Here is a 13,818-nt window from a genome sequence, read left to right as displayed (position 1 = left end):
CTCGCTCATATACGGCAGGTTACAGGGTCGTGCAGAGGCTCCACCAACATGTTATTAATAACACAGAGACGTAGTGTTACCGGTACCACTTATCATTCAGCACACTTAAACGGAGCATGAGTTTCATTTCTAGCTATTTTCCTAATTTTCAGCATGTAGATAGCTTTAATTAATGAGCTGCAATGAACTACATTTTAGCATTTATAGCCAAACTTTTGCAATTATTTTGGGGAATATAATTCAAAGTAACGCTAAAGTAGTGTAACGCATCACAGTTCAGAGACAGCAGGAATGTAATGTAACCAGTAAATGTAATCAGTAATATGTACTGTATTACATTTTGGAGGTAACTTGCCCAACACTGCTGGTTAAATTGTGATCTGTGTGTTTTTATTTTAGTAGCTTTATAAGTATTAGCGCATCTCATAAACCCGTTTATAGCCAATAGTGCTTGTTTCACAATGAAGACAACTTCCCCCATAATCCTACACTACTTCAAAACATTAAGTAAAGTCCCCAAACTCAAAAAAACATACAGGTGGAAGAAAGGTTTTGAATGCTGGACATTTTTGGGGTGTTTTCCCTTTCATGTCGTGTGGTTGTACTGCATGTTATCGGACTGTAAAGGCTTAAATCCACCCCCCCCCCCCCCCGGCTTGAAACGCCTCCATTATTCTCCATTGTTTACATCACTATGTCACATTTGTGTTTCTATTGGCTAGTGCTCCAACTATTATAACAATTTTTCTGGATAAGGCAAAGGGGCGGGAAATCTTTAAGTGGTTGACACATCACAACAGAGCCGGCCAGCAAACCAATCAGAACAGACTGGGCTCTGGTTTCAAACAGAGGGTGAAAACAGGTGCTGCAGCACAGGCAGTATGAGAAACATAAAGAGCTTTCTGAACGTTAAAACCTGTAAACATGTCAGAGTAGAGGCACAACATACAGATATGCACCTGAAAAAAAGCTTAACATGCATCTTAGAATAAATTACCTTGCCATGTGTATATACTGTATCATTTACATCAAACTACAGCAAAGCTATGTCTCTATGTTCCGAGTGTCAGTAGCTGAGAGACGGAGTAAGAAGGAAGAAACTGAACTATTTGGTCCCTGGTTTGATCACACTGGAGTGAAATTGAACATTTCATAGCACTAGACGTACTAGAAGGGATTATTCAAAACATTTGACAGGGTAATTGGTTTGAATTTTCAAGTTCACATGCTGATATGTGATGCAACATTACAAAAAGCATCATGTCTTTCAAGCAGTAAGGTAAAGTAATGGAATTTCAAGGTGCAAAAACGGAGGAAAATTCAATTTTTTTGCTTGAAATTTTCTGTATTAGATTTCAAAAAAGAGATGACAAGGTTCAAAATTCATTTTCACTCGATTTTTTTTCCTCTCGGGCCCGTGTATGACGATCAGCAGACAGGCGTCTTGCTCCCTCCCGTCCTCCCCTCTCGTCCAACCTCTTGTTCCACAACTCCATCTTTTCGTCTCAACAGCTTGTCAGTTCGGGGACACAGTTATGACTCATCTGTCTGTCACATTCAAGACGCCAGACAAACAGACAGCAAGACAGTCCGTCGTTTTCTCCGGGGAGTGAATCACAATTTGGTGCCGGACGCTTCGTCCAAAACCAGGCAATCTGTGCTGTCTGCACCCCCCCCCCCCCTCTTCATTCCCTCCAGCGTTGGCACATTGCTTGATAACAGATACTTATTGTGGAGCTGATCAATATGATGCTGACAGGCAGCGGGAAGCACTTTTTCTGTAGCTGCTCTTTGTAAAGGAACATGTTAAAATGCATTTATGTTGTATGTTTGTTTAGATGGTTTCTGACTATTTAAAGTGAAGAAATGTGCTTTTCTATGTGGTTGAGGCCCAAAAACAAACCCAACATAAGAAAATCCCACAAAAAAGGCAAGAACTCCAAAGATACAGACATCACACTCTTTGATTGGTAGGTATTATTTCCAAAAAGAATATATGTATTCTTTTTTTAGGAAAACCGTGCGCCTTTTGAAGTTTATAATTACAAAATTTATCCAAATTTAAATTTCAGGTCAACTATAAAGTATTTTCTTCATTCTAAATTTCCAGTACACGTGATTTACAGCTCCAAGCTACTCAGAGACCTACACATGTGATATAGGTGGCACACATGGCCAACTCCTATTCATTTTAAATGATGCAAATTGTTTTTTTGGCCCTTAAAGCACACGGTTCATACTCACATGCTGAAAGACCAGCACTTGTCTTGACATTGGCCATAGCCCTCAGTATTTCAGCATGAAGTATTACACATAATTCACTTCTTTTACTTCCAACGATTCCCACTGCGAGTGTTTTTTTTTTACAGCATTTCTGGGAAAAAAAGATGCATCTCTAATGATCCTATGCCAAAGTGGCGCGCTGATGAATGACAGCTGTCGGGGGTCAGTCGAAAACCCGCTCTTTTGAAGCAGTGTTGTGAAAATAAGAAGCGCGAGTGGATCTGTGTGTGTGTGTGTGTGTGTGTGTATTTGAGATGGCCTACAGCAAGCACTGTGAGGTTTTCCAGCCCACGCTGAGCCGACTCTGGTAGGGCCGGCGAGGCTCAGTGTGACCTGCCAAAACACACATCAGCCACACCAACAGTGAACTCTGTATAATCAGGGAGGGAGGGAGGGACGGCTGGACAGAGGGACGGATGGATGGATTAGTGTCGGAGAATAGGAGCGCAGTTTGAAAAGAAGCAGGAAAGGAGTGGAGGATTGAGGGGAAGACAGAAGAAATTCATCATGGTCACAAAATGTGCACACACTCAGCTGTGTGTGTGTGTTGGGTAATGACAGAGTGACTGATGTAGTTCTGGTCTCAATAGGTATATACCCTGTACTTAAGAACCCATTTAAGCTTGTAAAACCACTCACCCATAAAACTTAAGGCTCTGAATGCATGTGTGTGTGTGCGTACTACTAGTGTGTCACAATTTGTCCTCTGATTGCGTGCACAGGTCTTTGTGTCTTTGCTCATTAACTTTGATTGCAAGGGCGAGTGGCGGGCGTTTGACGAACAAAAACAACAGGTTGGCTGTGTGTCGGGAACTTTGCAAACGGTGGGAGGTGAAAGGGAGAGAGGTGACGGAGAGGGGAATACAGCGAAGACCGGTGGAAAATGGAGGAGGGGAGGAGGCGGTAAATAAGTGCCTTTCAACTTGAGATGAGCGGGGACTCTGACAGCTCCGAGAGTCCGACAGCTAAATGGCTCACTCAAGACAGAAGAGGTGATGGGGGAAGAATAGCAGGAGAGGAGGAAAATAGCAAAAAAACAAACGGGTGATGTGACTGTTTCTGTCGTCAGCCACAATGACTCTCATTGGGTTTATTTGTGCATTAGTGTTGTTAAAGAGGTGATAGCAGACAGCCACATCATCACCTCTATGGTTAGTTGGAGATTGAAAGTCCAGATTTTATCGTTGTAATCACAGATGTTTTTCTATGTTTCATATTGCATTGTTGCCAACAGTTTTTCCAAAGCAAACTATACACTTTTGGTCTTAATTATTACCACTTTTATATTAAAGGGGCCCTATTATGCCTCTACTGGGACATGTCTCCATGCTTTAATGTTCAAAAAGCTCTTTATTGTTCTCATACTGCCTGTGCTGCTGCACCTCTTTTCACCCTCTGTCTGAAACCAGAGCCCAGTCTGCTCTGATTGGATAGCTGGCTGGCTCTGTTGTGATTTGGTGTTTATGGTGCATACATAAACATTGAACAAAAAGATGTACATATCTTGGGGTGTGTGGGATAGAAACTCCCATTGGAAAGAACACAGGGATTATAGCCTTTGCAGACCATTTACATGCACTAAAACCTATATAAAAGGAAAAACCCATCCAAGCATAACACGGCCTCTTGAACGTCCTCTCTCAGTTTAAATAAAACCCCTTAAATCGCTTGATACAACGTTTGGTTCTTCAAAAAACTTGAATAACTTCAAATATTGTCACTAAAGCAAGCAAGCCAACAAGCAAGCTAACTAATAGAGGAAAACTAAGAAGCTAGGGTTAGGGTTAACAGCTGTTGTGACGAATATGGTTAGCTCTGTAGCTTCATCAAGCTGCTAGAACCATATCTTTTTGAAGACTCGCAGCTGAATTTCATTGTGACTTAGTGTGACTGAGCCCTAAAGCTCTCAAAATCATTCTTCTTTTAGAGTAGAGCGGTACAGCTCAGCGAACTGTTCCCTCCACAAGCTCGGTGACATCTCTAAGTGGTGGCATTTCACCTTCAATTGATAGCTGAAAGTGTCAAGAAACATTGGCAGAGTGATGGAGAGAGTGACATAAGAAGTCCTCCAACTGCACAGAGTATAAGCACTAATAAGAATCTGAATTTTATACCAAATTAAATGAAGTAGTCCGCCCTGTTTGATGCCGTTATAAAAGTCCTCTTGATTTGACGTTCCATAAACTCCATTCTTTAATACTTCTAGGCTTTATGCGTGTCTGTCCTGTGTGGTTTAGTGTGCTGCATCAAGGCTGTAGGGGCCTATTTCCGCTCTTCCATGTATGTCCTTTTCAAGTAAATCACGCAAAAGGCATTGAGTAGACAATTGGCAGTGCCAGCAGTGGTTTGTGCATACCTCACTGTAACCTCGCCGTCAATGTACAGCACAAATACTTCTAACATTATCTCGAAGGAATTCTCAGTGTGTTGTAAAGTGTGAAGGCGATGCAGAGCGTGTTCCAGGAATGTGATAAAGAGGCTCGGGTTGTAGCAATCACTATGTCCTTAGCTAGACTCGTAACCTTTCCACCTGACAGACAGAGGAGGATCGTATGTGTGTGTGTGTGTGTCCATACATTCGCCTCACACTCTCAGCCACATCCATAACTTTTTATTTCCAGCAGTCTGCACTTCTCCTCATTGGCATAATTTACTGCTGTTTTATGCAGCGTGTCCTGCAGGTCGTCCAAAGTTTAACACCTCTGTTAGATTTTAATGCCTCTGTGGCTGGAGACGTGTGAACTTTTACTCGCACCATACTGCCGGACGGGCTCAGCTACCTCTAATTTTCTCTCTTTACATCCTCCGTTCCTTCTGAATTGTATTACATGAAGCAAGACATTCAACTGAATTTCACAGTGGTTGCCAACTGTTTAATTTTCATTTTATTTTGGTAATCGCGAGAGATCAATTTGTTCATTTTTTTTTTATTACAACCCTTTGGCACATAGCATTGAGAATATTAGGAATGATTGTGTCAATAGCTGGGCTCTCTCCAAGTCTTTTATGAGGTATTAAATTAGACGAGCTGAATATAAACAGCAGAGCTACCAAAAAATAATGTTTTTACACTTGCTTAAGGCCCAAACATCTTGTGATAATGAATATATCATGCGATCAATTGGGAAGAAATTGCAAGTTAATCAAGCACAAAGTCGTTTCTGTTCATTTTGGCCTGCAGAAATGCTTATGAGCTTTCCTACGATGTTCTGCCGTGCTCTTCCTCATAGTGAGGGTTTGGAAGACGCACAACTAAGACATCATCTTAAGACAAGCTCTAACAAGCTTCAGATCAGAGATGTTCACTGCATTAACTCCAGTAAGTCAATGATGTGGGATACTTTTTCTTAGTTTAGCAAACATTCATTTCTGATCCACAATCGTTATTACTTGGATCTCGTATGTTAGAATGGCCACCATTGGTTTGCTAGTCACTTTCAACCGAGCCAATCAAAGGTCTTTCAAATTCAGATTTAGAATCAGGACAGCCAACAAACTATACAAATATTGAGATGTTATAGTCTTATAAAGAGGATATGGTTAATTACTTAGCATCATAAATACACATGTAGCTCATTTGAGGCGAGTCGTTTTTAATAGTTATTTTCTCAGAGGTAAATATCTGGCTCTTTCTACTGACCAGCTGGTGGGCAACTTTTTCTGTGAGCCATTTGGTGTTGGGCAAGTGGGTTTATCAGAACTTTTCCAATTACAATATTTTCCTTTTGCCGCGAGAAACAAGTTTATTGAGAGCAGTGAAAGTGGTCACGTGTGACCGAAACAATGAGCTGGAAGACGCTAAAGTGCCCAAAAGCAGATGGGGAGCTACAGAGTCGTGTGATAATTATCTCCAACAAGGAAGTAACTTTAAAATGTGTGTTGGGATAAAAGGAAAACTACTTTTTGTGACTTATAGGTAACTTTGAGGAAGGGTGTAGCATGGGCCAATGACAAACCCATAGCATTTTGAAGCAGATCACAATCAAAGGGCGGAAACACAAACAGTTTGTCACTTTTAGTAACATTAACCAGATGGCACCTTTTACTTGTTTGTGAGTATAAACACATGACATTGATTGGTGCAGCCCAGCTAATATACCTGCTTGTGTTGTCAAAGTTGATGTTCAGCGAACCACGTCCGAACACAGCCTCTGGTGCAGGGTGTGAGCAGCACACTTGCAGAGCAGCAGCAGGACAGTATTGAGTGTAGGTCAGCCACGTCTTCACAGCGCTCAGAGTCCATTGATTAAAACATCATATCTGTTCCCTCAGACACTCGTAACACTGACGTGCCTTCTGTGTGAACATGTCTTTGTGTCAGTGCTCTTCTTCCGTACGAGATTACTCTCATGATGCTTTGTGAAAGCCGAGTGTGATATCATGCCTTTTATATATATTTTTTTCTCAACTATGGATCGTATATAGTGGGTTATATCAGGGGCTCTTAAATTAGTGTTTGTTACAGGTACCACACACTTATCTCAAACACTACAGACATGAATTGACTTAATGTGGCTTTTTAGTGGTTTTTCCTTTCCTGTAGTCTGTTATGTAGGTTTTAGTGCAGGTAAATGGTCTGCAGAGGCTACAATCCGTGTGTTCCCTCCTCCCCCCGCCTGGAACGTCTGCATTGGACTCCGTTGTTTGTCTCCCTAAAATGATGCACGTTTCTATTGGCTAGCGCTCCAACACATTGTACGTGATTAGTACAATAAGGGCCGGGTCATCTCTAAGTGGTTGACCAATCACAACAGAGCCGCCCAGCTAACCAATCAGAACAGACTGGGCTCTGGTTTCAGACAGAGGGTGAAAAGAGGAGCTGCAGCACAGGCAGTATGAGAAAAATAAAGAGCTGTTTGAACATTAAAGCATGGAAACATGTCACAGAAGAGACACTACATACGAATATGAACCTGAAAATGAGCAGAATGTCATATTTAATACAAGAAATTACTTTCATTACCGCTTTTGAGCATTAACACTTATTAGGCGGAGGAGGAACTTTAATAACAGAAGATAAACAAGAGAGTTTGCTCTGAGTTAGATGCTGAGTGGGAGCACAATGTTTACATTTCCCTGCTGCTGTATTCTTATTATCTTCCCTTCAATTACACCTGAATACCAAGAGTGTCACAAGAAAGTGTGTGTGTGTGTGTGTGTGTGTGTGTGTGTGTGTGTGTGTGTGTGTGTGTGTGTGTGTGTGTGTGTGTGTGTGTGTGTGTGTGTGTGTGTGTGTGTGTGTGTGTGTGTGTGTGTGTGTGTGTGTGTGTGTGTGTGTGTGTGTGTGTGTGTGTGTGTGTGTGTGTGTGTGTGTGTGTGTGTGTGTGTGTGTGTGTGTGTGTGTGTGTGTCATCCCCGCGTTGTGTTATATACAAAAGCTCTAACAGGAGGTTTATTTACTGCTCATAGCTGAGAGCTGCATGTGCCAACGTTGCAGCATCTGCCTGCCTGGCTGTCTTGACATAACTTTACTCTGTTCTGCCTTTCATTCCTCAGCTCCATGCCTCTGCTTGCCACCCCAAGGCAGAGCAAGGCGATGAGGGCTCCCAGTGAACGCAATGATCAAAAGTAGCACTCGGATGCCTACAGGTTTCCCTGACATTAGAGGAGATTCTGCGGTGGGAAGGGTGATGGCGGTGCCAGGTTTTGGAGGTGAGAAAAAGGAGAGGCACACCCATTACATGTCAAGATGGGATACCTCAAATTGGGAGAGATGTAAAGAGGGAGGGGTGATGGTTGTTGGTGGTGGTGGTGGTGGGTGGGGGGGGGGGGGGGGGCAGAGCAGAGCAGAGCAGAGCAGAGCAGAAAAGGATGAAAGGTTTGAGGCATGAAAGGAAGCCAGACATGGGGTGAAAAGAGGCGGAAAAGAGAAGTGAAGTAGAAAAAAGGACGAGAGTGAAAGTTGGGCTGAGCAAAGCGCGACATGAGGGGGATTTTGGGTGTGTGTGCGGGGGGGGGGGGGGGTGGAGGAAGCCAGGGGATCGTCTTGAGTTGAAAAGCCGTCATAGGTGAATAATTGAAGACAGGCTCGGCTGCCTCATACAGTAAAGTCAAAGACATGGGGATGAGGAAAACTCAAGCGGAAAATCTTTCTGTAATGAGGAAAATTCTTGACTCAGTATAATAATATTCCCCCACTTCTCATCTCATTCCTCAGCACACATTCGCACCCTCTATTTTCCACGTCCCTCAGAGTGGATCTGATAGCAAAGCAGAGCCGTGTAAACCCAATAACAAGCTGATAACTCCCGGCCCGTGTGATGCGCGCTGGAGGATGACAGTGACACTGGCTTTCTGTTTCGATATTCAGCACTCGGTTTTGTCTAGGCCTCATATAAATGATTTTACACTATCTCAAGGGCAATGTTAGGTAAATGATTTACCTCCCTGCTATTGTTTAGTTTGTGTGTGTGTGTGGCTTTATATTTCCTGCCAGTGTGTGACAGTACACGCCTTGTGCTCCTGTGTGACATGATTTCTTGCTCACACAGCATGTATAATGCATATCCCAAATTATATGTTACATGTTTGTCTGCTTTTTTTTCCTTCTCCCCCCTCTCTTCAGGCAAAGGGTGAGTAGACATTGTGATGTAAAGTCGCTTGGCACTCGGATGCTTTATTTGGCCGCGTACAAGACCAATTTCAGCCAGATTTATGACTCCTGCAGTCGGGGTTATTTCACCGAATCCCCAGACAGGTCACAATTCACGGCCTGTGTGTGTGTTGTGTGTTGTGTGTGATACCTGCTCTGTTTTCAAATCTGAGAGCCGCTGTGACATTGCCAGGGGAGTTGTAAGGAGAAACCCTCAGTATTTCCAGCAGCTCACTTCTGAAATTCTCCGGCTGAAAAAGAAAAGAGAAAAAAGCCCCCAGGCAACTTTTATTACAACCCTCCCTCAATTACGCCATCGTCATAAAACAACACATTTAATCACAGCCTCTGTGAACATGATGAAGTAGTTCATCACAAAGAAATGCCAGGTCTTAACAACGGAAACATCAGAGCGGACAGATATTAAAATGCGTGTCAATAAAAAGATATAGGCCCAGCCAGCCCTGACGCAGCCTGTGAGTTAATATCCAAGAAGGAGATGGCACATTCCATAACTTATCTAACTCTAGCGAGACGACCCCCCCCCCCCGCTCCCCAGGGAGAGAGCAGCAGTTTCCTCGGGGTGTGCTGACAGTGGGGAAGCGGGTCGGGGCAGATGCTCACCCCGGGGGGAATCGTGTGCTTTAAAGAAACTGTGGCAATCCATGTTGGGAATACAGAGTATTAGAAAAATCCCCACAGTGGTGAGAGTCTCCAGACAAAGAGAGGGAGTCTATTGTAGGTGCAGCGGGAGTCACTCCCACTGGTTCTCCCACTGGGAAGACGGATATGTCACCAACATGACTCTGACACCATTGTGACTTGACATATAGACTCAAGATAAGAGGGAACACGCGTTTCTTCCTGAGCTACATTTATTAACGGATCACAGCTCACCCGTTTAACCAATGCATTCACTCCCATTGAATCGAGCAGTGGTGGTTTTGAAACCCTCAGAAAGACATCTTTACATATCAGAGATGCAGAAAAAAATGGCAAGGCATGGTCCAGAATCTGAATATATATATAATATATGTTTTATTTTATTTACATATTTATTTTTGTGCATTTTGTAAAAATTGCGTAATCCTTAATTTGTGTATCTTGGGTTTGATATTAAGCTGTCTTTGGATCTTTTTGCTGTCAAATTCCCCTCGAATAAAGGTTTTCTGATTCTAATTCTGAAAGCAGCATCTCAAATAACGTCAAAACATCCCCTTAACAATAGTCTCTAAAACACCTAATAATGATGTAAGTCTACTTTTTTAAATCAATAAATAGCTCTACTCACATTGAAGGACTAGCTGAGTGCTAAACATATTGTGAAGTATATATGATGTTCTGTCAAAATGCACAGCAGGAGGCACGTAGCTCTCTTTTCCCTTGACTTTCAAAACAATCTACTTTTATCTTTTCCTGACGAGAGAGCTCTTGGGAATGAGGACTGCCAAATGAAACAGCAGAACCTCTTATGGACCATTCAGACATATATACTCAGAAACTTGGACACCAATAGGCTGCTGTTTATCCGAAATGGGATGTGAAGTTTTAAATGTATTCAAAAGCTGGATTGTGTCTGTTCAATAGTGAGGACTCCCAGTAGTTTCCCAGAATTCCTCCAATTGTGACATCTGTAAACTACACTTAGCAAGGGTCATGTTGACCTCCCCGGCAATCTGTGGTCACTTAGAAAACAAACACCTGCAGGATGAAAAGACAGAAACCATTTTCCACTTTTCTGATTTGTAACTTCCTTTGGGGCTGAAATGATTAGACCAACAATGGGAGTTATTGAGTCAACATCCAGTGGAGAGTCTCATGTTTCCCCCCAACACTATAGTTGTGTTAAAGAGGCCCTATTAGGCTTTTTGGTGTTTTCCCTTAAATCCCTGTGTTCCCTCCAGAGGGAGTTTCTCTCCCCCTGCCTTAAATGCCTCCATTGGACTCCTTTGTTTACTTCTGTAACATAATGACATCACTATGCAACACTTTTAGATTATTCTATGGACTAGGGCTCCAACAGATTGTACGTGATAGGCTAAGGGGCGGGACATCTCTAAGAGACCAATCAACTGAGCCGGCCAGCTAGCCAATCAGAGCAGACTGGGCTCTGATTTCAGACAGAGGGTGAAAAGAGGTGCTGCAGCACAGGCAGTATGAGAAACATAAAGAGCTTTTTTGAACATTAAAGCATGGAGACATGTCCCAGCAGAGACACAAAATACAAATATGAACCTGAAAATGAACCTAATATGACCCCTTTAAGAGTCTATTGTTTTCTTTAGCATGCTCTGATTTGGATCTTAAGAAATCTTATTCAATTCAAGGCATATAAAAAGAAGGTGGCCACAAGATAAAAAGGAAAGGGGGTGAGAAATGTACTTAGGAAAATATAAAGGACATCATATCATAGAAAAATAGTTTTCTTTTGTTTAAATCCTGGATTTATAAGGTAGAGGAGAAATATTTCACTTTAGGAAGAACAGGTGAAAAAAAAAAACAGATCGGAAGATTAGAAGACACCCAGAGACAGTGATTGTGATTGAGAGAAAGAGATTGGGAAGAGGAGATTTTCAGCGGGGAATTGGAACGATAGAGAGAAAGAGGAGTGTGTCCAGGGGGCGAGGAAGAAGAGCAGCTGCAATACAAGCGCAGGTAGTGGGTAAGTGGGCGAGAGAGCTAGAGGAAGGCTGGGGGAGAGAGAGAGGGGAGGGACGGGGAGTCTGTATTGCATTCCTGTTGCATCAGTTCGGAGTAACAAGATCTGGAGATGCCGGCTCAGACATACTAATAGGTTTTGCACTGACGCCCCCCCCCCCCCCCCCCCCCCAAACACACACAACATAATAACAGTTCTGCTCAGCAACGGTTTACCCACCACTCACATCCCACTATCTGAGGAGATGTTTTCATGAGAATACGTTTTAATCTCAGCATTAAAGAGGAAGTAGGGATTGTCCATTTACTTGTTTTCAAGTGGTTTTTGGAATGGGACTTCTGTAATCTCCTCCCCAGCTGCTTTCACTACAAACAATTGGGAGTGGAGGGTGGTGGGGGGATTCACAAGATACTGATATCTGGTCAGTTTTAAAAAGAGGCTCCTAAAGAGGGTTGTGATGTTTGTTTTTAGGGGGAAACTGATCCCAGAACTGTACTCGAGGGCAGCTTAAATCAGCAATCGAAAAACATTGCCATTCCGTTGCAACATCCCCGCTATTTTTAGCCTCGGCCGTAAAAAGAAAAACAGCTAATTTCTCTCATCTTCTGGCACAGGCTATTATGTAAATGCACAAACATAACATCAGAAAAACAGAGACCATTACCATCTCTTCAAAGACATAATAAATTAAGCATTGAAACACTTTGGTTTTTTTCTCGTATAAAGTGAATAACAGAAACAGAATGAGTTGTAGCATTTAAAGACATGAATGAAGACTATACCTTAAAGCTACAAAACAACAGACGCTTCAAGCTGATCTGGTTTCTTCTTCTGTCTTCATCCCACACCAAACTGTTCAATTTCAATTCAGCTTGGGTTTAACTCCCCCGACAAGTGTTTCCCTCAAAGGACTCACCCCCTTTCTTCTTATTCTCTCTCTTCTTTTTTTAAGCACGCAAGTTCTTTCAGGTCGAAATGGTACCTTATGTGTAGAGAAGAGAGACAGTGAATCAATAATCAAAGCTCACAGTCTTTATGCCCAAAGGCTAGTGGTTTTCTCCCCTCTCAGTCTGTGCCGAGGATCATTCATGGTGTATTAGAAGCATTGCTAATGCCTCGCTGTATGAGCAATAAGAGAAGCCCAGACGCATTCCTTTTTCTTTCTTGGCAAGCTTTTGAGTCGATCCTTGTTGTTTCAGTGTCTTGTGATGGGAAATCCAGCACCACAAGAAAGGAGTTCTCTGAGCTGGATGAGGGAGCGCTGAGGGTTTTGTTAATTTGCTTTAAAGATAAAGGTGAACCACTGCCCCAGGTGAAACAGGTAGCGCTTCAGATCTCTATAAAGCGTAATCTGATAGCATGTTTAACTGCTTTGCAATGATAACAGTGTTTGGATGTGTTCACTGTGTGTGGATGTCATGCAAACTGCCGACTAGACACAAGAGGAGGCCTTGAATGTATCACTAATTAAAAAGTGATTAGCACTAATGGCACATATTGATTGTTGGAGGCTGACGTAATGGCAGAAGGTAATCTGGTTAGTATCACGGCGCTGAGGGAGTGAAGGCCTGCAAATTGAACCTCGCTGAACTTAAAGTGGTTAAAGTCTCCCTCGGACGTTCGTTTGGCACATCATGCTTTAATTTTACTTAAGTAATAATCAATATAGCATACTCAAAAGCCCTCGCTTGAACATCGACTGTCCAATCATACCTTTGCAACCTCCTTTTTAGGATATTTTACTTAGCTTCTCCAAAACCAATAGTGTAAATAATGTGTGTTTGCTGCTCTTATTTAAGCTAGAAGTGTTAGCATGTATGGCTAACCAGCTTCAAGAACTAACCTAAACCAGCATTACCTCAAAGACCATTCTCCATTAGTTTTAAGGAAGTAGCATTAGGGAAAACGTAATGTTCAGAGTGCTACTATATCGACATGCTGGTGCTCTGTTCTGCTCTTAATTGGATTGGGAAATAACCCTCAATCAACAGCAGACAAACTATTTTTGAGAACACGTTATTGTATTGCTCTCATTCTAAAATCTGTAAGCCAAAAGTTAAATGAGAAATATAAAGCATACATATAATCCCTTTCATGCTTGTACTAGCATGTTAGCTTAGCACCAAATCAAGATTGTGTTATTATAAGCCTGATTTAGTTTTTGTTTATTTACCTCACTTTTTGAGCCAGTTGGAAACATTAAATAAAAGGCCATTGACTGTATTTTTAACAAAGACATGAAGCTAGTGTTAGCATAGTTATAGCTAGCTATCACTGATAAAAT

At 42.3% G+C, this 13,818-nt stretch overlaps 1 protein-coding gene across 2 annotated transcripts in view; it reads left to right on the top strand.

Moving 5' to 3' along the window:
- e2f3 (E2F transcription factor 3) overlaps positions 1–13,818 on the top strand; it is a 141,885-nt gene that overhangs the window by 104,751 nt on the left and 23,316 nt on the right. The window contains exon 8 of one of the 2 annotated variants that reach the window (XR_010167181.1): positions 7,780–7,935. The exons of the other annotated variant lie outside the window; for it this stretch is intronic. The gene's annotated coding sequence lies outside the window, so the exon portion shown is untranslated. The remainder of the gene's footprint in view (positions 1–7,779; positions 7,936–13,818) is intronic. 2 annotated transcript variants of the gene reach the window in all.

Source organism: Eleginops maclovinus, chromosome 13 (genome assembly GCF_036324505.1).
Source record: "Eleginops maclovinus isolate JMC-PN-2008 ecotype Puerto Natales chromosome 13, JC_Emac_rtc_rv5, whole genome shotgun sequence".
In the NCBI taxonomy this organism is placed as follows: Eukaryota; Metazoa; Chordata; class Actinopteri; order Perciformes; family Eleginopidae; genus Eleginops; species Eleginops maclovinus.
Note: the sequence above shows the minus strand (reverse complement) of the source record. Positions and strands in the feature narration are given on the sequence as shown.